At 41.4% G+C, this 25,910-nt stretch overlaps 1 protein-coding gene across 2 annotated transcripts in view; it reads left to right on the plus strand.

Annotated features, from left to right (window-relative positions):
• The window catches only part of ADAMTSL1 (ADAMTS like 1), a 378,657-nt gene that overhangs the window by 307,905 nt on the left and 44,842 nt on the right, over positions 1-25,910 (plus strand). The window lies entirely within an intron of this gene.

Consider the following 25,910-nt stretch of genomic DNA (forward strand, 5'->3'; position numbering starts at 1 on the left):
TACAAAATGGGGGACATCCTCATGCTAATTCTTTGTGGCCCCAAATGTTGATAATGGTGACTATGGTAATGGTGACTTTGGCTCAAAGTTGAAAGTTTCTCTATTCTCATCCCCACCAATTAGCAAGGAACAGGAAGCCAAAGGGTTCCTAATCATATTGGTGATTGCTTATCAACATGGCCACAGGGACTGATATCTCTAGGATGACAACACAGGAAGATTACCTTCGGTTCTTATCATCTAAAATTAACAAAGAATGCTCATAGCATATGACCACGTGGCAAAAGCTTACAATTTTTTTATTTCTGATCTTACCTTAAGAATAAGACACAGATGCAATGACAAGTAGCCCTGTTTCCTGTAAGTTACACAAGCGTGGCATTGAGCTTTTCTACATCGTGTTGATCAGAATTCATAGAAGTTTCAAATTGCTTTTTTGTTGGCTTATAAATGGTAAATTTGTTCTAAATGTGAGCATAGTAAACTTTTTTTATTTTAGACTCATCACTATAAGAAATTGTCATAACTATTAATCATAGCCCAGTCACTAGCAGAGTGCACAGCAATTGTTTATTTTCAAGTTTCAACAACCTTGGGACACTCAGGTGCCAGTCAGCATGCTGGAAAAATTAACCTGCTCATATTTTTCCATGATAGTTTTACTTTCTTTCTCCCTTATTCTGGAATAATATTTTGTCTCATTGTTGTCATTAGCAATAAGAATTTATTGTGCTTTATGCGGCTGCATTCCCTTGCTAGTCTATAGTGCTTTGTTACCTTAGACTGGTATTTAAATCTAACAGGTAAGAGACACCTTAACACCCTAGTTCACATCCAAACTGCTCCATTTGAATGAGACAGTGAGTCAGTAACCATAAAGGCCCTGAATGTAACTTCTTGGGCAACACGGACTCTAGCAGCGAATGTTGATGTCATGCCAGCACTATAGAAGTAAGAGGGATCTATATGGAATTGTGGAGATGAATTAAGAAATGACGTCAGGTATCAAGACTCTGAAAAGTAGGTCAATTGAAACATACCAGGGCCTAGATCTGTTGGTCAAATTGCTCTTATTTAGACTAGTTCCCATCCCTGGCTCCTCTTGGTGGCCCTTTTAGACCAGAGTGTGTGTTCTGGGTACAAAAATAGGTCAGGGAGGCAATTCTGTGTAGCGCTGCTGAGAACTCTGAATGGCAAACAGTGTCAAAGACTGTTATTAGACTAAGGAAACAGATTTACTGTGTGGGAAATGGGGACAGATCTTTAGAGGGCTTTAAGTAGGAAAATGATATAGTAAAAGTAATATTTGACAGACTTAATCTGATATTCTGTAAGAGTAACCAATAGTGGGAGCAATTCAAGGAAGAAATCCTATTTTGAGAGTAACAGATGTTCTAGACCGGGATGGAAATATGTGGCAAAGATACTGTTAACTGCCCCTGCCACAACCTACACATTTCCAATCAAACATGACATTCTTTTTCATCAGCCCAGGTGCTGCCTTGGAATTCATTTTAACATTCCCACCAAGCATGGTGGCAGTTGCTATATAGGATGAAAGTCATTTGTCAACCCTGTTGTATCCAGTAAACGGTGACATTCCTGTATTCGGTGTATGTATTTCTACTATCTATCAGACCGGTTGTCTGCATCAGATTCAGAGAACTTCATGATTCTGTGGCATACGGACAATAACTCATGGACCTTGATTCTCATGTTTTCATGGCAGAAGGAAAAAAGGGAAATGTGAGGTTTTTCAGAGCCATATATCAGAGCTAACTCTTCTTGGTTAAGACTCAAGTGTTGAGATTCCCAGTGGGTGGGCTATTCCAATAATGACTATTTTAGTTGACAGACACTCTGGCATTGACCCCACTTCAAGCCACTGCTGGAACTTTCAAGAAGGAATGTTGATTGAGCAACATGTGCATGGGCCTATGTGGGACTCACTTTCCATAACTGTAAGTGAAGACTTGGGACCAGTGAGTCTCTGTTGCTCTCACACCCTTTGTTGTATGACACAGACTTAGAAAATGCCCAGTGGAGGCTCAGCCATGCAGAGTGGACCCAACCCAAACAGATTCATTGTCCTAGGCAAGACGGGTGCTGATTTTCTTTGCCCTTATTTTACAGCTGTCCTTTGTGCTGGGAGGCCTGAACTGTGCCAACTGCTGTGTATGGAGGGCAAGGCCCATGCCACCCCTTTTAGTGGTCCAGGTCTGGGTCCTGGGGCTCCAATTTTAGAGCAGCAGCATCTCAGGCCGCCCTGCAGCACCTACACCTTTTGGCAGCCTTCTGTTAAAAATTTTTTTGGTTGCTAAGACTCAAAATTAATATTTCTCACAGTATCATTTATAAGGCATTAGCATTGGTATTTTGCAAAAAAAAAAAAAAACTTTTATTGGACTTTCCCTTAGAAGAGCAATATATTTTCATTGTAGAACAATTAAAAATAGAAGCAAAAATAAAAAACTAAAAATTGTCTATAATTGCCTAGCCCAGATAAAACGAGTACAAATATCTTTTTCCAGCCATTAATATACACATCATACATACCTTTTGTCTACAATGAACTCATACTCTATATGCTGCTTGCAACTTTTTTCACTAACTGGTATATAGCAATTATCTTTCCATGTCTCTATGCTTCTATAGTTTTAATTTTGAGGGCTGTTTTGGTAGGAGGTATCATACATTCAACCAACTCTCTAATGTTGAACTTTTAGATTCCTTGCAATCTTTTGCTAATATAAAAACATAGATGTGGTGAATATTCTTATTCTTAAAATGTTTGTGTACACCTCTTGGCATAAATTTCTAGAAGTGGAATTATTATGTCAAAAGTTTTGTATATTTTAGTTTTTGCTCTTTTCAAATTGCCCTCCAAAAAAGCGTTATCTATTTATATGTGCACAGCACAATGTGAGAATTCTCACTTCCCTAAAATATCATCAACAGTATATATGACCAAGAGTTTTTACATTTACCATTTAAATTGGTAAATACACAATAGTATAAAATACAATATGAAAATTATGCCATTTAAAATTTTTATTTACGATGTTTAAAAATTCTTGGTTTTAATGTTTATTAATCATTTGCATTCATTTATGAGTTGCCTGTTCAGGTCCTTTTCCATTGATTGATAGAAATCTCTTACTTTAATGATTTGTAAGACAGAATACATATTTATATATGTTTGACATATATTTGACATAAAAGTTTTTAACAGCCTTAATGAGAGATAATTGGCATTGGTATAAATAAATACAACACATTTTAAGTCTAAAATTTGATGTTTTGATACACAGATAAATCCATGAAACCATCACTGCTGTCAACATAATGAACATACTCATCATCCCCAAAAGTTACTTTTATAAAATCATGCCTTCACACCTTTGCCCCACCCCTCGTCTACCCCCAGCAACCACTGATCTGCTCTCAGTATAGATCAGATTATATTTCTAGAATGTTTTATAAAAGGACCCATACCGCAGGGAGAATGGCTTCTTTTGCCCAGGGTAATTATTTTGGCATTCATCCATATTGTAACATGCAACAGTGCATCTTTTTGTCAACTAGTGTTCCGTTGTACACATAGACTATAGTTGGTTTAATCGCCCACTTGTTGAGGAACAGAATGGTCATTTCCCATTTCTGGTTGCTACAAGTGAAAATGCTGTAAGTATTCATGTACCCTTCTTTCTGTGGACACACACTTTCATCTTTCTTGATTAAACACCTAAAAGTGAAAGGGCTGCATCATATAGTAGGTGTTTGTTCAACATTTTAAGAAACAGCCAGACTGTTTTTTAAAACAGTTGTACTACTTTACATTCCTGCTGGCAGTATCTGGCATTTCTAGTTTCTCCACGTCCTAGGCAACACAGACTACAGTTAGTCTTTAATTTGAGACCTTCTACTGGGTCTGTAGTGGTTTCCCATTGTGGTTTTAATTTGTATTTCCCTAATAGCTAATAATGTTGAGCATCTTTTCTTGTGCTATTTGCCATCCTGATTTCTTCTTTGGTGAAGTGTCTATTCAGTTTTCTTACCTTTTTTTTTTTAATTGGGTTGTTTGTTTATTGAATTTTGAGAGTTCTCCATATACCTTAAAGGCAAGTCTTTTATTAGATATATAATTTTCAAATATCTTGTCCCAGTCAGTGGATGTCTTTATTACTCTTTTAGTGTTTTTCAAAGAGCAGAAGATTTTAATTTTGATGAAGTCCCACCTATTTTTTTTTTAATTTTATAGATGGTTTTTTTGCAGTTATATTTAAGAAATTTTCCTACTTCAGGGTCCCAAAGATTTTCTTCCATGTTTTCTTCCAGAAGATTTATATCGATATTGTATGGATTTAGGTTTTACAGTTAGGTCTATCATTTCTTTTGAGTTTGTTTTTACCAAGGGTGTGAGGTATATACTGAAGTTCATTCTTATGCATATGGTTACCCAACTTGTTCCACTACCATTTGTTGAAAAGATTATTCTTTCTCCACCCAATTGCCTTGGCACCTTTGTGGAAAATCAGTTGTCATTATATGTGTGGGTATATTTCCAGACCATTCTGTTTCAGTGATATATTTGTCTCTTTACATCAATACCACATTCTACACAACACCCTATGAATCATGAGGTTTTCCAGTCTGGCTGATAGGAACAGGTGCTATTCTGTACCCTGTGTGAGCCCCAGAAGCTGCTACCTCTAATTCTTTCCCTTTTCCCTGCCTCTGGTAGTTCTTCACAGGCATGCACTGATGTGGATTCTATTGAATATGCAAGGCGGACCTTCTGCAGATTTCTGGAATTCATTTATTCATTCAATCTCTCTCTCTCTCTCTCTCTCCCTCTCCCTCTCCCTCTCCCTCTCCCTCTCCCTCCCTCTCCAGTTCTCTCTTCTCTGATAGTCCATTCTGTAAACTCAAGCCACCTTGATCTCCTGTGCTTTCAGCTCCCTCTCCTAAACTCAGGAGTCCACTGGGCTACACATAGGTTTTCCTGTGTTGCAGCCTGGAAACCCTCCCCAGCACTGAAGCTGGGGAAACATAGGGCTTACCTTGTTTTATTTCCTATTTCTCAGGGATCAGTGACATTCATTGCCTAATATTCTGAAAACCAGTGCTTTATACATTTTGTTCATTTTTTAATATTTTAAGCAGGAAAGTAAATTCATTCTTTTACTCCATTTTGCTCGGAAAGAGGCATACATATATGTGCAAGATATGTGTGTGTATATATATATATATATATATATATATATATATATATACATATATATATATATATATGAGTGCTTGTAGATGTATACACACACACACATATATATTATGTGTATGTTTTAAATATTTGCCTAGGGGCGCCTGGGTGGCGCAGTCGGTTAAGCGTCCGACTTCAGCCAGGTCACGATCTCGCGGTCCGTGAGTTCGAGCACCGCGTCGGGCTCTGGGCTGATGGCTCGGAGCCTGGAGCCTGTTTCCGATTCTGTGTCTCCCTCTCTCTCTGCCCCTCCCCCGTTCATGCTCTGTCTCTCTCTGTCCCAAAAATAAATAAAAAACGTTGAAAAAAAAAAATTTAAAAAAAATAAATAAATAAATATTTGCCTAGACTAAGCTGATACCCAAATTTTGCAATCACATTCTAGAAGTATTACATAAGCACTTTTAAGAGATAATGTTTTACAGGTTTGGCAAACTATAGTCTCCAGGCCGAATCTAGGTCACTACCTATTTTTATAAAGTTTTATTGTCACACAGCCACACCCATTTATTTACCTTTGTATTGTCTATGGCTTCTTTCATACCATAATGGCCGAGTCAAATGCTTGTGACAGAAACCATATGGCCTAGAAGACATAAGCCATATGCGGTGCCCAAGTCAGAGACAGTCCTCCTGACCTCTCTACTGGAAACTCATGTTAGGCTAGTCCCACAGAGCCAAACAGCACAGCCTTTTCTCATACCTTGTGATTTACCAAGAGAAGAGCGATTTAGGCATTCCAACCTGGGTTTGCAAAGTAAAGTTTTTCCAGGAAAGAAATCATTGTGCCTGGCCGTTCTCCCCAGCCAGGGCTCAAGGGTCACAGCCAACACACACAGTAGCATCTCAGCAGCGTCAACATGCTCCCCAGGGCCCTGCATGGTAACAGCCCCACCTCTCAGAGCCCTTCCATCCCTGGAGAAGCCAGACAGGGAGGCCAAGGGCCACACACCACAGCCAGGCAGTGGTGTTTTCCTTCTGGCCACCTGAGACAGGTGGCCTGCCCATTTTCTTCTCTGTTCATTTGAAGTGCCCAGAATTGCACAGCCTGGCTGGTATAGATGCAGTTCCTACAAATCCTACCACGTCAACAAGGGAGCTGTAGCTGGAATATATGGGACCCAGGTCTGGAGCCTAAGGTGGAGTTTATATTGTTCTCATACAAACCCCTGAAGGTAGGAGGATGTTTCAGAAAATAGTTGAGTAAATATTAATGTTCGAAGTTGAAAGCCTTGGTAAAGGGCCTAAGAAGGGACTATCTCAAAGATAGATCAATTTGCTCCTTGAATAAATATTTGATGAGTGCCTATTATGTGCCAGCCACTGTGCTAGGGCCAGGGACACACAGTAAATAAGATAAATCTAGCTCTCATTCATTCAAGAAAAATTTATTGAGCATTTCCTATGCATTAGGCACTAATCTAGATCTGAAGAAACAGTAATGAAGCACATTAACATGTGCCCTCATGTGGTCTGAATTCTAGCAGGGGCACTTCGAGTCTGGTAGGGAAAGTAATTCAAGTAGGAAGACTGTGATCAAAAGAGTAAGAACTGGTGCTTTGGGGACACTTGAGGAGGGGATATTTGCGCTGGGATTGGAAGAGAGGCTGGAAGTTATGAGAGAGCATTCCAGTCAGAGGAGTTCCAGAGCATTTCAAGGCAGAGGAACCAGCAGAGGTTCTAAAGCAAGAAAGCCTAGAGTATTTGAGTAAGTGTCACAGCCATAACTAAGGGCAGAGTGGCCTCAGATGAAGCTAAAGAGAGAGGCAAGAGCAAGTTTCTGGCACTCTGTGAGCCCTGGTAAGACTTTCACACTCTGCACTAAATGCAGTGGGAAGTCTCTGAATGGTTTAAAAGCAGGAGAGAGACATCATCTCATTTGTGTTTTTAAAAGCTTGTTCTGGTTACTGTGAAGGGGATAGGTTCTAGGGAAGAGACTAGATGGAGTCCACCATTCAGGTAGTATTCCAGGTAAGAGATAATGACAGGTGAGAGTAGAGAGCTGGAGAGAATGGAAAGAAGTGAACTAATTCAGGGACATGTAGGACATAACACTGATAGGACATGGCAGATAGGTTAACATGGGAGGTGGGGGTGGGCAATAGTAATCCATACAATTCTCAGTAAAGCTCATGTACCTCCTATGTGATGATGACACATTTCAGACCACTCAAGTCAACATGTTGGAATAAAAGGGAGAGCTACCTAGGTGTGTGACTGCAGAGAGCATTGGTGTGAAGAGAAGGACAGTCAAAGCTTCTGTTACTAAATCCTGGTTCATTTCCTTAACACGCCTGTCCAGTTTCCATTCGATGCTGGGCCTTGTGCCCTCTCCCAGCCTTGGAGGATCTCAGAAGCAGTAGGAAAGAGAGAAAAGTCAGCCACGTGAGAAAATCTCTGAAGAGTTGCAAAAAAAAGCCAGGGGAGTGAGGACCCCTTCTCTGGTGAAGGAAAATCAGCAGGCTTCAGAGAATTGTTCAAACTCAGTCTTAAATGATGAGTAAAAGCATTCCAAGCACTGAGGCAATAGACACATACCTACTGAGTTCCTTCTGTGTTCTGGGGCACCATTGAAGGCACTGGGGATGTAGCAGGGAACAAAATAAAAATCCTTTCTCTCACATAGCTTTCATTGTACTAAGGGAAATAGAAAATAAACACAATGACGTAAATGACACAGTATATTAGAAGGTATGGAAAGTGGAGTATATTAGATAAGTGCTATGGAAAAAAAAATAGAGCAAGAAAGATGGAAAGTGCTGATATGGGAACAAGGATGCAATTTTAAATTAGATTGGCAGGAGAAGGCTCACAAAGAAAGTAATCTTTGAGCAAAGACTTGAATGTGAGCTATTGAGCCTTGCATACATCTGGAAGAAAAGAAGAGGGGAGATGAGGGGAGAAAAGGGAAGGAAAGGGGAGAGGAGGGAAAGCTGTGGAAAAGCCAGTGTGGAGTCTTTGAGGCAGGGACATGCCTAGTGTGTTCAAGGAACAACAAAGAGGCTAGTGTGGTGTTGCCGGAATGGAGTCATCGGGGTTGTGTGTGAGAGAGAGAAGATCAGAGACGTAACAAGGCTGAGGGCAAATTGTGTAAGGCCTTGTAAATGGTCATGTTAAAATAACAGTGAGAGAAAAAAACTATAAATGCCCAAATTTATAAACAGACTCAATATCGCATTGAGCATCATGGGCTTTTCCAGGATTAGGCAAGGGCAGGCAGAAGTGATTTCTTTTATTGGAAACCATGCAGCCAGCTGAATGTTATATAGCTGACTCTAGTAAAACAGAGGTTTATCAGGCTGGCTCTGGTACAAGCCAATATTGCTGACTTAATTTGACTCACATGTGTTGGGCACCTGCTACATCTACCTGGCTCTGAGCTGGGCTTCTACAGGCACGTGCCTGGCCATTTCTTTCATCAAGGAAGAGGTTCCCAATTGCACGAGAGTCACTGAGAAGTTAAAAAAAAAAAAAAAAAATGTCCTAGGGGCACCTGGGTGGCTCAGCCAGTTAAGCATCCAACTTCGGCTCAGATCATGATCTCATGGCTCATGAGTTTGAGGCCCCGGTTGGGCTTTCTGCTGTCAGTGCAGAGCCTGCTTCAGGATCCTCTGTCTCCCTTCTCTTTGCCCCCACCCCTGCACACGTGCACTCTATCTCAAAAACTAATAAACATTTAAAACCTAAAAAATGTCCTACCTGAGACCAATTAATACAGAATTTCTGGGGGTGGGGGTAGACATCAGTCCTTTTGAAAACTGATTCTCAGAGCTTGAATGGACTTTAAAAGTCACTTCTGCAAACCTTTCTACTCATGTAGAGACTGATATGGGAAAATGGGAGGCTTTATCATTTAGAAAATTTTAAACTGGTATTCAAGCCTCCTTGCTATTCAGACCTACCCTCTACATTTATCCTTCCATCTTATTCCTATCTCAAATGATTCCTCCATTCCAATCAAAATGTTCCCTAGTAATTGCCATGGCTTTGAGCTTTCCTTGCCTGGAATACCCTCCCCTGCCCCTTCATTTCCGGCTGTATCCTAGAAGTCTTCAAGGCACAGTTCAAGCCATTCTGTGAAACCTTCTTGCAGTGCTCCAGCCTGAACTGATCTCTCCTGCTGACCTCCTGAGGCATCTACTCCAGACCAGGGTTGGGCAAACTTTTTCTGTAAAGGACCAGATAGGAAGGAAGTACTTTATGTATTGAGAGCCATAAGACGCCTATCGCAAGGACTCAACTCTAAGGTGTAAACAGCCATAGACCGTAAGAAACAAATGAGTGTAGCTGTGGTCCAATAAAAGTTGATTTCCAAGTATCCAGACCATAGCTGAATAGTCAACCCCTGCTCTAGACCCCTGATAGGACACTGAGCTTTCCACATTTTCTATTATTAAAGGTATTTCTCATTTGTGTCAGGTCTCCCAACTAGATTCTAGGTCCTGAAGAGAAAAGAGGCTGTCTAAATAGTCTCAGGTGATTTAAAACAGTGTTAGGTAGGGGCACCTGGGTGGCTCAGTTAAGCGTCTGACTTTGGCTCAGGTCATGATCTCATGGTATGTGGGTTTGAGCCCCGCTTCGGGCTCTGTGCTGACAGTTCAGAGCCTAGAGCCTGCTTTGGATTCTGTGTCTCCCTCTCTCTCTGCTCCTCCCTCATTCATGCTCTGCCTCTATCTCTCAAAAATAAATAAAAGTTAAAAAAAATTTTTTTAAACAGGGTTAGGTAGCAGGGCCTTGGCTGAGAAATCCTCTTGAGTCATTTCCATCTCATTTCTATTACAATTATAACTTTATCATCTGTCCCACATACTTCCACCCTCGCCCCACCCTGTACACTTCCTGATTATTCTGGTACAGACTGGATTGAGCACTTCCTGCACCCCATTATGAGGCAATTCACACAGCAACAGTCAGTGAGTACCCTCGGCCACATCTGTTGGGAAACCACTTTTCATATGATTGTTTGGAAAACTAAGATCATCACTGTTTCCTCTCTAAAGATAGTTATGGGAACAGCAAGTTCTGATGGCCAAAAGTTAGGTAAAAAAATTAATCCACAATGGGGGACCACCCCATCAGAAATTACAGACATGGCAAACTAAAGTGATGCAGAGAAAAAAATAGGAGAGGGCTAGCATACTTAATGAGGAGAAGGATAGAAGAGGAATTTATCCTGACCCTTTTTGAAGAGACATGAGTTGGCATCTGTTTCCTCATTTATATGGAAAGCCTGAGGTTTTATGTCACAAGGAAAATGCTTTTGATTTCCTATAGCTTTGCCCACAAAAAGAATATGCTTTGCTATTAAGAAGAAAGGTCAGCATTTGTGGTTGTTATGGCACATACTTATGCACTTTTGTCTTTTCTTTTTAATAAAATCCAAAGTAGAGAATAGAGACCCCATAGGGACTGCAGGAAGCTCTGTAGCACATATACTATAAAACTGAATCAGTATTTCAGAGGGCATTTATGAGGAAGCCACAGGAAGGAGCACTGTGGTTCTTTAGATTGGAGTGAACATCCATAAATTTAAAAAGACACCAGAGCATAAGTGACACTTAAAATAGTTGGACACAGAAAGCGAGGCAGTAAATCTCCCTGCCTGGCCACTGTTCCAAGCCACAGCAAGCATCCAGGCACGAGCTTATTTTAAGACTCCAATAGTCAGGAAATGGGGACCTTGAGAAACTTACACTTGCCCCTGCCCTTTCCTGGCACAAGGACACAGTTCGCAGACCCATCTGCCCTCCCCGCCATGTTTAACAGGAATGACGTGAATGAGTCGGATGTCCCAGAAATAGACTGGTATTGAAAGTCCATCAGTGGGAAAATGAGGAACTCTCCACTTTACCTAATAAATCCTTCCTCAACCCCGAACTGGCTTTTGAAAATACTGACTCTGGTTCCATGCCTTCCTGCATCTATGTGGTCTAGAGGCAGTTTTACATCGTGCCCAGAGGCAGATGGTGGAAGGGAAGACAGGATCATGAACCTAAGGCCCCCTGCCTTTGTTCCCATCCTACCTTGTACAGTGAAGAGCACAGGGGTAGTGCCTCAGTTAGAAGACCTGTTACCAAATCCTCAGTTATAAATAATTGTCTTAGTCCATTCAGGCTACTATAACAAATGCTACAGAATGGCAGAAATTTACTTCTCAGTTCTGGAAACAGGAAGGCAAGAATCACGGTGCCTGCGTGGTCATATTCTGGTGAAAACCCTCTTCCTGGTTCATAGCCAGCACCTTCTTGGTGTGTTCTCACAAAGTGGAAGGGGCTAGGGATGGATCTCCATAGTCTCTGACCTTTCCATGAGACTGCCACCCTTATGATTTATACGCTCCCGAAGGTCCTCTGTCCTAATACCATCACACTGAGCATTAGGATTTCGGCACATGAATTAGGGAGGGGGGACACTAACATTCAGAACATAGCAATAATGCCCATCTTGCAGAATTAATTATGATAAAGGTTAAGTGAAATCATATCATATGCAACCTGCCCAGTTTAATCTTGGTACAAAGTGGATACTAACGTATGTTAATTTCTTGCCTCTATCCTTTGCTTCCCTTTGAATCTATGAACCAAGAAGTCCGTTCTCTTCTTCACTGTGGTCTGGCACAAGTTCTTCCTTATAGGATCAGAGTTTGTTGCCATTTTGAGCGTACATCACTGGCTAAAAATCATTCAGGGTTCATTCTATGCCACATGCTGGGTTGGAACAGACAAGCACAATGTAGGCCCCCTGACATCCAGAAACTTCTTATCTAGTTAGAACATATCAACACAGAAGGAATGATAAGAAAGCAGTAGAAGTTGACGAGGAGAAAGAATAAAAAGCACTGAATGGTTGCTCTGTGAACTTGGAATAAAAGACCAAGATTTCAGTTCTCTTTTGAAAGTTCTATTCCCATCTATCCACCTCAGTCCCATGCTCTGTGTTGGTGCCCTTCACATGCACATTGGAGTTTGCACAGCACAGTGGTTAGGAGTGCAGACTTGGTCAGAATGCCTGGCTCGGCTGCATGGTAACAGCTGTATGACCCTGAGCAAGTTCTGGAAGTTCTCTCTGCCTTTGACTGTAAAATGGAGGTAATAACTGCATATACCTCCAGGGCTTTTGAAAGGAGTAAATGAGGTAATACGTATAAAGTGCTTACAATGGTGCTTTGGCACACAGTAAATGCTCAGCTAATGCTAGTCATTAGTATCTTGGCAGTACACGCTCTTGCCCCAGCCCTCCTCTTCTTGAAGTGGGAGAACCAAGAAACTTAAGAATGCCCTGGGGATACTGTATTATATACCTGAAAGTTGCTAAGAGAGGAAATCTTAACCGGTCTTTCACAAAACAGAAATGGTAATTATGTGAGGTGATGGAGGGGTTAGCTATGGTGGTAATCATTTTGCAATAAACAAGGGTGTCAAATCAACACGTGTTGTACAACTTAAACAATGTTATATGTCAATTATATCTCGATAAAGCTGGAAAAGGTAGGGGAGTGGGGGAGAATGCCCTTAGGGGCCAAGTCCTGAAGGCAGAGATAACCTACCTTTCAACTAACTTACCCATTTTATGCTGTTTATTTTTCCTTTATATATTTACTAGCTAATTTATATATTTACTAATTTAACATACTTTTTGGTCAGGTTCCCTCAGACAATTTAAGCCTATCTCAGATAAATTAAGCAAGAAAAAGGGAAGGGCTTTTGCCCACTACTGAAGCAAAAGGATGAAAAGGGTGTGAACTTTGGAATAGGACTTGAACAATGGTTAAGTCACATAACCTTTATGGGCCTTCCTTTCTCATGAGTAAAATGGGTTGATAACCCATCTCTGAGGACCGATTTGAGAGTCAAATGAAATTAAATATGTAAAAAATTTTTGTAAACTCTAAAGTACTCTATGAGCCCTGATCCTGGGGCTAGAGGTAAGGATGGAGGTAAAGGTGGGATTTCTAGAACCCCAAAGAGAAGGCAGAATCTCAGGGATTCTGGACTATTTGTGAAGACCCTAGCTTCCAGCCGAGAGCAGTTTCCTTACCTGTTTCTCTTTGCTACTGGAATGTAGATTGCATTGTTGTTTTTTTAACCCTTGGGAGACTGTTGCTGATAAAATATAGAGGACTCAAAGCACCCGAGCTGACTTCATGGAGAAGTGGGACCTGAGCAGCACCAGGACTTACGGGATTAGACAGGCCAAGAAAGGGACACAGATGTGAGTTAGGCATCCCTTATGAGAGACAGGGAGTAGTATAAAGCAGAAGACACAGTCCTATTCTACATCTATGGGCTTGGCCCATGGAGTACAGATGCCTGGACTCACTTGTTTTTTGAGACAGAATGGAATGGAATGGAATCAAAACTCAGCCAGGACCTTGTCTCATATCAGTCACCTGTTGCCACTTGTAGGAGCTTGCAATCTTTTATCTTTTTGTGTGTTATGCCTGCTGTGTTCAGGAAAAGTTTGGAAAAGCAGAGTTTGGAAAATATTAGGGAAATCAAGTTTGTTTAGCCTCTTACCAGAATTAGCTTCAGTTTCTTTTGTGAAGCAGAATTATCACCCGGCTTCTGCTTTGTAGTTCCTTTTTCTCTCCTGAATAAGAAGTCATTCCCAACACACACACATACTCCTTAACTTCTTGTTACTCATGGATATTGGCCTTAACACTAAAATTTGAGGGCTTCCTTTGACTTTAAGGCTCTTATAGCTTTAGACCAAAAAAAAGCAGCCCATTTAATTGTTCTTTGCTCTTGAAAGGAAAACAAAAAAGAGGAAGGTAGTTTTCTTGAGAGCATCAGTTTTAATGTCCCCTTTTATGTCAAAAAAGTACTTTCTAGATACATAAGAAACTGGGAACACTGGTGCCCTGTGAGGAGAGGAACCATGTAGCTGGGGAAAGTTGAGGGGGAAATGAGAGGGAGAATTTCAACATTCCATTTAGTTACCCTTTAAATTTTGAATCATATGAAGTATTTCTAAGTATATGTATTAACTATTCAAGAATAAATGAATAAAATCTGGGCTGGAAACCTAGCACAATTCCACAAATATTTCATACACCTCCACTCTATGCCAAGAATTCCACATCTTGGGGCCCTGGGTGGCTCAGTCATTTGAGTGTCTGACTCTTGATTTCGGCTCAGGTCATGATCTCACAGTTTTGGGGATCAAGCCCCACATCAAGCTGCACACTGACAGCACAGAGCCTGCTTGGGATTCTCTCTTTCCCTCTCTCTCTGCCCCTCCCCCACTCACACTCTTCCTCTGTTTCTCTCTCCCTCTCTCAAATAAAAAAAAAAAGAATTCCACATCTTGATCATCACTCAGCCTATGCTCTAGGTCTCCCATTCTATGGATACACAGGACAAACAACTTGAGAAAACATCCTCCATTTGCTGGTAGAAAGGAGAGCAAGGCAGTGAGTCAGAATCACATTTCAGCTCCCTTAAAATCCTAATGAGGTTACACACTGGTATAGTTGGGTTCTGGTTTTGTTTCAGTGTTCTCATGGGTCGTCTGAGAGAGATTTTGCCAGGATATCCCCATGGTAGGAGCACACGTAGCATTCCTAAATATAGAAGAGGATTTGCACCATCTCTGAAAACCTACTCAGCTAAAAAGAATTTTGTTGACCATTTGCTGTTCCCTATCCACTACAGCCTGTCAGAGCAAATCTTAGAAAGTAGGTTCAGTCCAAAGGGAAGAAATGATGACAATAATAATTGTACTCTTATTCTAGAAACATAAGCTAGTAAGATGTCTGTATCTGTTTAAAAGTTTAACCTCTCTTTTGTCATTCACCTTTCCTACTTTATCTCTGAAAGGTACGTAGAAAGACAGGTTTCATTCCAAAATCATCATTCTGTCAAGAACGTTTTTATGTGAAAATCCATTATGATTATGGAATTCTCCATTTCTCTGCGGGCAGTGCCAGCCCAGAAATAATGAGCTCCCTGTGTCTTTTGTTGCCAGGAGATAAGACCAAAAATTCATTCAAGGCCCTTTCTGGAGCATGGCAGGGACCGTCGTGTCTAATGTGTGACTCTTTGAAATGGTATCAACAGAGAGAAGCCGGCACAAGCTTGTCTGTTGTCCTGCCAGCTTCCTGAGCCCAGGAGAAGAATTTAGGCCCAGAAGAAAATGACCACAGTGTTCCTATATGAACAATAAAGACTGCACCCCCTCTTAATTATTTTCCTTGTAATCCTGCTATTCTCAACTTTAATGAACTTTTGCGGTATCTCAGATCCTTGCTCAAAGCCATGCTTCAGGGAGTGACTCATCACAGTTAGCTCTGAATGTAAGTCAGGAACATAGAGAGGGCCTCGAGATTTGGGGGAAGATTCTTCTTCTAAGCACACTGAAATCATTCATAAAATGGTGGAGTTAGAAAATATGATACAAAGTGAAATTGGAGGCAAAAATAAAACAAAACTTTTATTTAGAAGTCTTTACAAACTTTTAACTATAAGCTTTTTATATTCAATAAAGCAAAAAACACATCCCATTCCATGACTTTTGAAGGATTTTCCCTCCTTTCTCCACCCAGATTGTCCTCTGAAAATGTCTATTTATCCATTAAACACTACAGACAAAACCTGTAACATAATAACTTTGTTTTATTCAAATGCTGCTATTTTTCCTCAAATCTTTAAAAGTACTTAAAATCTGATGAAACGTATGAGAAATGAAGCTCCAACAACCCCATGTTCTCAACCGTCAGCAATTTTACTGCTTTGGGTGCTGGTGTTTATCAATCCCCCAGTCCTCTAAATCCTAAGGCCTTGGCAGATAGAGAAGGTTTTTCTCCCACACCTGTTGTTCTATTTCTTGATTTGGTATAAGAATTGCTTTTTTCATTACCATACTGTTATTTTGACATAATCTCCATTTCACAAAAAAGTTGGAAGTATAACATAAAGAATTTTTTCTACCTGGTCCGAATGAGTTGACAGCACAATACCCCATCACCCAGTGTACATTTCCTTCACGTTGTGGCAGTTGTCCCAATAATGTCCTTAACAGCAAAAGAATCTGTCCCGAATCCCATGCTGCATTTAGTTTTCATGGCTCTTAAGTCTTCTTCAATCTGGAACAGCTCCTCAGGCTCCCTTGACTTTCATGACCTTAACCATTTTGAAGATTATGGGACTGTTATTTTAAAATATGTTCCTCAATTTGGATTTGTCTCAGGTTTCCTCATGATTAGATTCAAGTTATGCATCTCTGGCAGAAACATCACAGAAGTGATGCTGAACTCTTCCCATTACACCCGATCACATGATCATGATTGCCATTGTACCACTACGGTTCATGTTAATTCCAATCACTTGTTTAAGGTGGTATCTGCCAGGCTTTTTCATTCTAAAGTTTCCCTTTTTGCCCTTGTAATATGTATTTTGTGAAGAGATGCTTTGAGACTATGTTAAATATTCTGTTCCTCATTTAATACTCAATTGATTCATTTACTTATTTATATCTGCATGGACTCACAGATTCCTGTCTTATTGAATGGGCTATAATCTATTGCTAACCTGTTTTACTTTTATGCAAGAAATTTCTCAGATTCAGTCATTTAGAGCCTCTTTAAGGTGATTCCTGTACCCTTTGATATGTCCATATGAATCTTTGATAATTTCTTACTCTCTGTCTCATCTTGAAATTTACCTGCTCTAGCCTTGGAGAATTGATATTTAGAAACCCAGATCTCTGACCCAGGTCTGTTCATTGCTTTTGGAGTATCACTGCTCTCAGTCCTTCTCAGTGCAGAGAAATGAAAACTGTCTACCTGTCTATCTATCTATACATATACACACGTGCAAACACATTTGTTTTATTTCTATGTCTGTATATTGGGATTCATGAGTCCTTCCTTACATCTCCAACTATTGTCCAACACCACAGTATTTATTCTGTTTTTTACCCTTTCAATATTTGCAATTATCCGTCTCCCACTACCCTTAATATATATACTTATTTAATCAAACCCTCTCAGTATAATCTATCACCACTGTCTCTACCCCCCACAGTTGTGGTCTTTATCCCACTCAGGGTCTGACACCCCTCACCAAGCCATCACCACAATCCTCAGGTAGATGCCCTCTTCACCCTGCTCAGGCCTAGTGCCCCACTCTGGTCTACCATGACTTCCCACCTCCTCCCTATGAATGCTGCTGCCTTCTTTGGCTTCACCTGGTGGCTTTTAGACTTAATTGTTTAAGAGGGGAAAACGGAAAGAAATGGCTGGTGTAAGAATTTCTGAACAGAAACCAAATTGCTTCCAGGCTTGAAAGCTAGAGGGTAAAACAGGTAGAGAACAAAAGGGGGCTCTGGACAGTACCTCGTCTTTGTATTCTGTGTTGCAGGAAGGATCTGCTTGGCCAGATCACTGGTGACCACCCTCTAAGCCAGGCACTTTTTATAACATCAAGTCTTATGTAGCCAGGGAGTACTAGCATGTTTTATGTTTCTGGATTTGAATAAGAGAATGCTATCATTGGTACCTTTTCCAGCCCTGCTCTCTAAGTCTAATTTTTTTATTTTATTTTTTTTTTAGAAGCTCTTATCCTGGGGACCATGAGCTTTAAGAGGCTGTAAGCTCCCTAGCATATGTGCAAACCTACTTTTCTCTAATAAAACTTTCTTCAGATTCTCAAAGATATCCATGACCCAGCAACTAATGACTTGCTATACATTAAAAGCTCAAAAATAGATTCAATCTTACTAGTAAATAAATGCAAATAATAATTAGACAATATTAATTAACTATGAGGAGACTGGCAAAGATGAAAAACATTTACAAAATCTGTATTAGTTTCCTATTGCTGCTGTAACAAATTTCCCCAAATTTAGTGGCTTAAAACAACACAAATTTATTCTTTTATGGTTGTAGAGGCCAGAAGTCTGAAATGGGTCTTATTTGGCTAAAATCAAGATCAGCCAGGCTGTGTTCCTTCTGGAGTCTCTATAGGAAAATCCATTTCTTTACCTATTCCAGCACCTAGAAGTTACTTACATCCTTTGGCCCTCTTCCATCTGCAAGGCCAACATCTAGCAACTTCTTCACATCTCTCTCTGACTTTGGCCCACTTCCTTTCCCATTATAAGGACTCTTATGATTACATTGTGCCCACCTGAATAATCCAGGATAATCTTCCCTTTCACGATCCTTTCAAGATCCTTTCTTAATCACATCTGCAAAGCCTCTTTTGCCATGCAAGGTAACATACTCATAGGTTTCAGGGATTAGGATGTGATTATCCTTGGAAGATCATTATTCTGCCTACCAACCACAATATCCAATAATCAGTTGGCATTTACCGTCATCCATTGTTGCCCAAGGCATAAATTAGAATAACATTTCTGGAGGCAATATATTTTTTTTTTTAATTTTTTTTTCAACGTTTTTTATTTATTTTTGGGACAGAGAGAGACAGAGCATGAACGGGGGAGGGGCAGAGAGAGAGGGAGACACAGAATCGGAAACAGGCTCCAGGCTCCGAGCCATCAGCCCAGAGCCTGACGCGGGGCTCGAACTCACGGACCGCGAGATCGTGATCGTGACCTGGCTGAAGTCGGACGCTTAACCGACTGCGCCACCCAGGCGCCCCGAGGCAATATATTTTTAAATGATGCTTATTGATCTAGCAATGCTACCTCAGTAATGTAACCTAAGAGATATCTGGATGCAAAGATTATATATACTAAGAAAGTTATTATACCTTAGTTTATATTAATGGAAAATTGGAAACAACGTAATTATGTATAGAGAATTGATTAAACAAAAGTTCTGATGCATTCACACATAGAATCTTAAGCAGCAATTTAAAAGAAAGATGTAGACCTATATTCATTGATGAGACTGAGATTTATCAACCTATTCAGTGATATATGTGCACATGTATGATTAGAAGAAACAACATTCATACGATTAGGATTGTTTTATTCTTTTTTTTTTTTTAATATTTATTTATTTTAGAGAGAGTAGCACAAGCGTGGGATGGGCAGAGAGAGGGAGAGAGAAAATCCCAAGCAGGTTCCTTGCTGTTAGCATGGAGCCTGACCTGGGGTTCAGTCTCATAAACTGTGAGATCATGACCTAAGCTGAAATCAAGGGTCAGGTGTTTAACCAACCAAGCCATCCAGGCGCCCCAGGATTATTTTATTCTTATATTTATCTGAACTTCTAACCTATAATGAACATGCACTGGATTTTCTTTAAAACAATTAATTGAGCCTGTTACATAGCAAAGGAGGTATTGAATTCATCTTTATTCTCTTGTGAAAATGGTAGTTGTCTGTAGAGGTAAAAATACATCCTGCACAGGCATTTAGTGGTTTTACTACACTGTGTGGTTCTTAGCATACAGAAACTCTAATGATCTCATACGCTAGACCAGAGTTGGCCCTTCGGCCAAGTCTAGGCTACCACCTATTTGTAATTGAGGTTTTAGTTGGGCACAGCTATGCCCATTTAATTCCCTTTTCATTTATTTATTGTCTGTGGCTGCTTTCAAGTTATAGTGGCAGAGTTGAGTAGTTGTGACAGAGACCATATGGACCACAAAGTCCAAAATATGTATTGTGCGGCCTTTAAAAAAAAAAAATTGCCCACTCTCACTCTAGACTTTCTTATCAACAATGACAAAAAGATCTTTCTACTGCTTAGTTTTTAAGAAATTATTTTGACAAAGAGATAGCAATGTGTGGGCACCTTATTGTAAACACTTCTCTTTCAGTCCAACCCTGCAAAATCATAATCCAAAAATGCATTTTAGGAGAAAAAAAAGTCTCCTTACTATAGGAAGAGTTATTTCTTTCCCTATTTCCTGGTATTTCCCAGCTTTAGTCTTTAGAAAGCTCTAGGAGCCAAACAGTAGTGGAATGCTAATTGCACCTTTTAACGTGGAGTGTAGGTACCCGGTGAGGTTACTGAATAACAGGCATTACCTATCCCCATGGTACGTGTTTTTGCTCTCCCCAAGCCTGGATCTTTAGCCTTTCATATCTCTACTGTCCTTGGAATGCCTTTGAGAAGCTCAGTGGGAACATTAGTTCTCACTTCCAGCAGTTGTATAGAGATTAGGCAAATAGCCCTGTTTCCTCTCCCATTCTAGACCCTCTACTTTCACCTGATGTGAGTGCTTGGAGAATAGGAAAGCCCATAAAGAATGAATTCAATCAATAAGTTCTCTGTTCCCAGCAAAGCATCATGCCCTCTGCCTCACTCAGGGCTACTTTGCCTAGAATCCCAAGTTCCCTAAGGAGACTGCATTGGTTTTAGGGTCTCTAAGTCCAGGTGATTCTTTCCAAGGTCAGATTTGCCCCGAGGGTCTGAACTTACCACCTCAACCTTAAATCACCAGGGAGCACACTAAATGTTCCAAGGGAGTCTCTGCACTGTAGAGGACCAAGGCAGATCTGAGAACCAAACGCAACGAGGATTAGAATCCAAAACAAATCAGTATCAGAAATGTATGTTGCCAGACAAAGAGCAGGCATTTGGACAGCCACTCTCTGCTCTTTAGATCCGTGTCCCATTTCCGTGATGGCTTTTTCAGTCAGGGTTGTAGGTTTCTGACCTCCTCTTCATAGGACACCTCTATTTCTGGGCCCTTCACAAACTACACACTCTTCCGGCTTGGCTGCCAAAGGCCAGACATCACCTGCCAGAACATATTATGACACCAGCAGAGTTAGCCAGCAGCATTCTTGCAAACACTCACCACCAAATCCCTCCCATCTCTCTCCTTTCTCCCTCCACATGGCTCCCATCCCTGCTTCAGCCCGCCTGCTTAACCCTCCCCTTATTCACCTCAGTCACATTGTTTATTATTTTCTTTACTTTGTTGAGGAGTTTCTGGAGTCTCAAGACCCAGGAGGCTTATGTGGGAATAATAAATTCAGGCAAGGTCTTCATGCTCCCCCAGCAGCCCCACCCCTACCACTCACCCTGGAAATGCTCCCCCAGCAGCCCCACCCCTACCGCTCACCCTGGAATCCCTCGTCAGCAGTTACTCCTTCCTGTGACTTGCCGCTGAACTCTGTGGTGTGCCCCAGTCAGGCCTCTGAGGATACCTGCTATGAATATTAGCCATTCTTCACATCCACTGCTGTTCTGTGGCTTTGGTTCAGCAGAGGAGAACTGAAATGGGGTGTGTACGGGGCTGTGAGCGAAGGCTCTTTTCTTGCGTGTGTGGGTTTTTATTTATTTTGCAAAGACTCTGGCCCATAAGCGAGCCAAACCTAGGCTGAGTTCACGAAGGCATGTTGGCTCTGAGCTGCTGCTGGCTTTTGTTTTTTTCCCCAGCCTAATCTGGATGTTTTCTAGCTGGCCTCTCCGTTGGCTGGCGTGAGGGGGTGAGGACGGCTATATTCCGCAAGGGAAGAGAATATTCATAGAGTCTGAAACCATCATTTCTCACAGCAGTAGCACCTAGATTATTACAGAGGACTTCTTGAAAGCCCTGAAATACTGTCCCCATTTGGGCCAAATGTGAAATATCAGTCTCATTCCTTACACAATCTAGACTTGGTGGGTGTAACCTTTAAACACACACAGAGAGGGGGGTTCAGACGTGGGACCCTCCTCAAAAGTATGGTATGGCCCAAGCAAGATCCACATTCTGGGCTTCATTAAAAGGCCATCTCATCAGTGGACTGAAACTCCCTTCCTCTGCTCCAGACAGCCTCCAGCCAGGCCTCCTCTGGGGTCACCCCAGTCTTTCCTCCTGCAGGCCTGGTAGCACCTGCCAGCAGCCTGAGGGTAGAGTCAACCAGGGACTTATAAACCCAGAAATTTGAAACTTTAAAAAAATGCTGATGTGTTTTTAAAGGTGCGTTTCATGCCAAGAGCCTGCTGGCAGAGAAGGACACATGGGAACTCTGTGTATTATCCACTTTAGATAGTTTCAATCCCCGTCAACACTAATGTGAATTTAAAGAAATTGGACCAGTTTCCAAACCCCCACCCCCAGGTAGCCCAGTCAACCCTGGATAAGCATGTTGTTCAGCAGTGCCAAACTCTAACTTAGACAATGCAATTATATTTTCATAGCTGAGACTCTGTACGTATGGACATCATAAATGGCAATCACCTTCCTTACCTGTAAGAGAATAATCAGATCCTAAGGTACTGGCTGAGGGCAGTAGCCAAGCAATAACCAAACCATTTTGGAGAAGGCAAGGCTTTAATCAAGTCATAAATCTGGACGGAGCTACTTTTCATGCTGAGAAATATATCAAGTTCTTGTACCAGATGCCCAAGAGCATGGAGACATTAGCATACCCCCTGCCAGTGGAAACCCAAAGCCTGCCCTAGGGGTAAAAAGACATTTGGGGAATGGAAAATGGGCTTGTATAGTTCCTTTTCTTCCAGGAATGTTTTAAAGTTAGTTTTCTTTGGGCAAATGTACATGGGAATAGTCTTGGCCTGCTTATTCGACCAGCTTATTGGGAGGTCCCAAAAATCGGAGTGAAAATTAAAGTTGTGTGTCTTCCCCCACAGCCTTCTGGGGTCCAGCTGACAAATGGGGAGTAAGGAACTGAGTTTTTTCCGATATGAATTAATCATGTCTTTCAGCCTACTGCCTGGTGCCAGTTCCCACCCATTCTATGCTGCTTTAGAGACCATCTCTCAAACTCCAGGGAACACCAAACCTGAAAGGAGCAGCCAGAAAATGTGGCGAGGCGGCCTCTCTGCTCTGGTCCGTCACCCCACGGCCTTAGAGTGAGGCCAGTGCGCACCGTATACCACGCGCAGCATGGAGATCCCTCCATAAATTTAAATGGCTGAGCATTTTCCAGTTTTGTAAAATTAAATTAAGGAAAGGACTCCCAGACTGACTCCACCAAGTGCCAAGTTTCATCCCAGCACACATCATTTTTATAGTAAGTTTTAACTCCGTGAAAAATACAGGATTATAATGGAAATGCTGACAGGCCCAGAGCCAGCTCATGAAGTAATAATGCCACGTCTTTAATATTTTTACACAGCACGTCCTAATCTGCCACAGCTTTCTTTGCCTTTAGATAGTGGTTAAATAAATGAAACCCTCCAGAGCACTACTTTTTTCTCCTCCTCTTTTAGACCGTGTCTTCCATTTTCAAACCATTGTTTCTTCTGGGCCTCTTTCAGTCTATTTCAGTTTTTGCTCTATACAATTGGTTTATCAAGCTCAGGTGCCTTTTTCTGAACTATTTGGCTGCCGAGGGAGGAGAGATGGAAGAATTTGCACCCTGAACTCTTGCCTTCTTCTCATGAAGGCTAAGAGCTCATGGCATTCAACTCTGGATATGTGTCTCCCTCAGGTGATGAGCAGCTGACAAATGCCCGAGTTGGCTTCATCCATCCTACAAGGAAGCCCATAAATTGAGCTGCTTGCCTCTCTCTCAGCTGACCAGAAATCCTACTGGTTTCCAGCCCTTCAATTCAATGAAAATATCCACTAAGTAATGACCATCATGAGTTCAGAGCTTCGTTCTAGACAGGTGCCTCAAAGGCAGTCCTATCTCCCCATCTTTAAGGTAAACCAGCATCTTCCAAAGGGTGCAAAGAAGTGGAAGCCAGGGCCACCAGGCCTCCCAGTTTTCTTCCCCCATGTTTTCCTCGTCTGTTGAATCAACCTGTTTCCCTGAGTGGGGCTACTTCAGTTGCAGAAACCAATGTGAAATAGACAAAGATGAAGAAAGTCAGTGAGGTCAATTTGACTTAATCAGGGATGTCAACTAGTGGCAGGTTACAGCTAAACGGACTCCCAGAGGATGCAATTTCATATTTAATTTGATTTTCTTACTGTGCACCTCTCCCTCATTCTAAACTTTTATCACTCTCCAGTTAATGTATTTTTAAAAAAAAATAGTAGGTGAAACTAGGAGGAAAAACCCTCACACATGTATGAATCACACCTGGCTTTGGCTCAATTTAGAGCCACAGTAGACCTAGGAATGGAGGCCTAAAGGCAATATTTTCTTTCACTGGTTGAAAAGGATTGATAGAGAGAGGCTTTCTGCTGCCAGAACTCTCATTAGCTAGGCAGGCTTCCCAAGCACTGCTTCCTCCTCAGACACCTAACCAACTCAAGACCTGTAATAACGGAGGTCTGAGGAAAGAGAGCACTGTCATTCCCTGCTGATTGACTGTTTCCTGGCGTAGGCGTTGCAGTCGGGAGGACAGAAATGGTCAACGTTCATGTGTCCGGGAGGGAAACAGAAAAGGAGATGCTAGCCCCTGCATGAAACATTGTCAACATCCTCACTGAATCAGAGGGGGCAGGGGAGTGGTTCATTACGTGGTCTCTCTGGAGGTGTGGAACACGTTAGCCCATGATTTTGGTGTCCTTGTAAAATGGCACACAGAGAGATTGCTCACCTTCAAAAAATGATTGATACCTCTTTTACTTTAGCAAATGAGAAATGTCCGTGACAGAAAGGAACCCCTGTTACAAGCCAGGTTTTCTCATTAGCAGTGAAACATGGATAATTATTCACTGGGAACATACACTGTGGGAATTCATGTTAGATTTCTTATTTTGACTATTGCGGTGGGCAAACCTCAGAGACCACTGTGTACGCATAGAGACATGCACATAAATATGTACATAAAAGCACAGAGGCCTGCATCACACGTGTTCTGGGGAGGATACCACTTCTGGATACAAAGTAAGTCTTTAAAGAGAATGAGAAAAGCATTGAAAGACAGATTAGTGATGGAAAAGGCAGATGGCCAGAAATTTTGTTCATTGGCTTTAGTTATAATTAGTTTATTTTGGTCTTGACTTTCCCTTTACCTTTGAAAGCAGACTTCCCTAATACCATTTTCAATGCATGGTGAGTAGTCACACTTACTAGAAGTACGTTCTCTCTGGTCACTGTACAGATGTGAAGGAAAACACAATAACCTATATAGCAGGACACTGGCCCTGTAAAGGAAAGAATATTTAGGACTGTCATAGTTAGGATATGCATTCAACAACCTATAACAAAGAGCCAAAAATCACAGTCAGCAGGACAGGAGTGTATTTCTATCTCACTTGGCAGTCCAGAGGAAGGCATTCCAAAGATGGTCTGACAACCTACCATGTCATCTAGGGACCCAGACCAAAAAAAAAAATTTACACTCCTATCACTGGGACATCCAACACCTGGGCCAAGATGATTCACTCCACATACATGAAGGATAGAGGAAGGGGGAACAAGAGCAAGCACTTTTCTTTTAAAGACATGTCCCAGGCAGTGTATACATCACTTTCCCCCTCATTTCACCGAAGGCAATCATATGTCCTATACCTTATTGCAAAGGGGGATGGGAAATGTCTCCCTAACTGAAATTCAGGGGTTCTTTTACTCCAAGGAAAGGACAGTTATGATAGGATCACTAGCACTTTCTGCCATACAGAGCAACTGAACCAAAGTTGTGGGAATCAAGGGTGATAGAAGTACAAATGAAAGTGACCTCTGACTTCAACAGGGCTAAATGAACGAAGGTGAACCTATGAGCAGGAATTTGTAAGTTGGGCAGGTTATAAAGCGTTTGAGGAAAGATCTGAAAGTAGCGGCTGGAACAGTAAATTTTTTTAATGTGTTAAACCCTTACAGAAAAAACATAGAATGAGCAGAATATGTGAAAAGCAACTCTTTGGGGGGCACCTGG

This window comes from Panthera leo, chromosome D4, assembly GCF_018350215.1.
Source record: "Panthera leo isolate Ple1 chromosome D4, P.leo_Ple1_pat1.1, whole genome shotgun sequence".
Lineage (NCBI taxonomy): Eukaryota > Metazoa > Chordata > Mammalia > Carnivora > Felidae > Panthera > Panthera leo.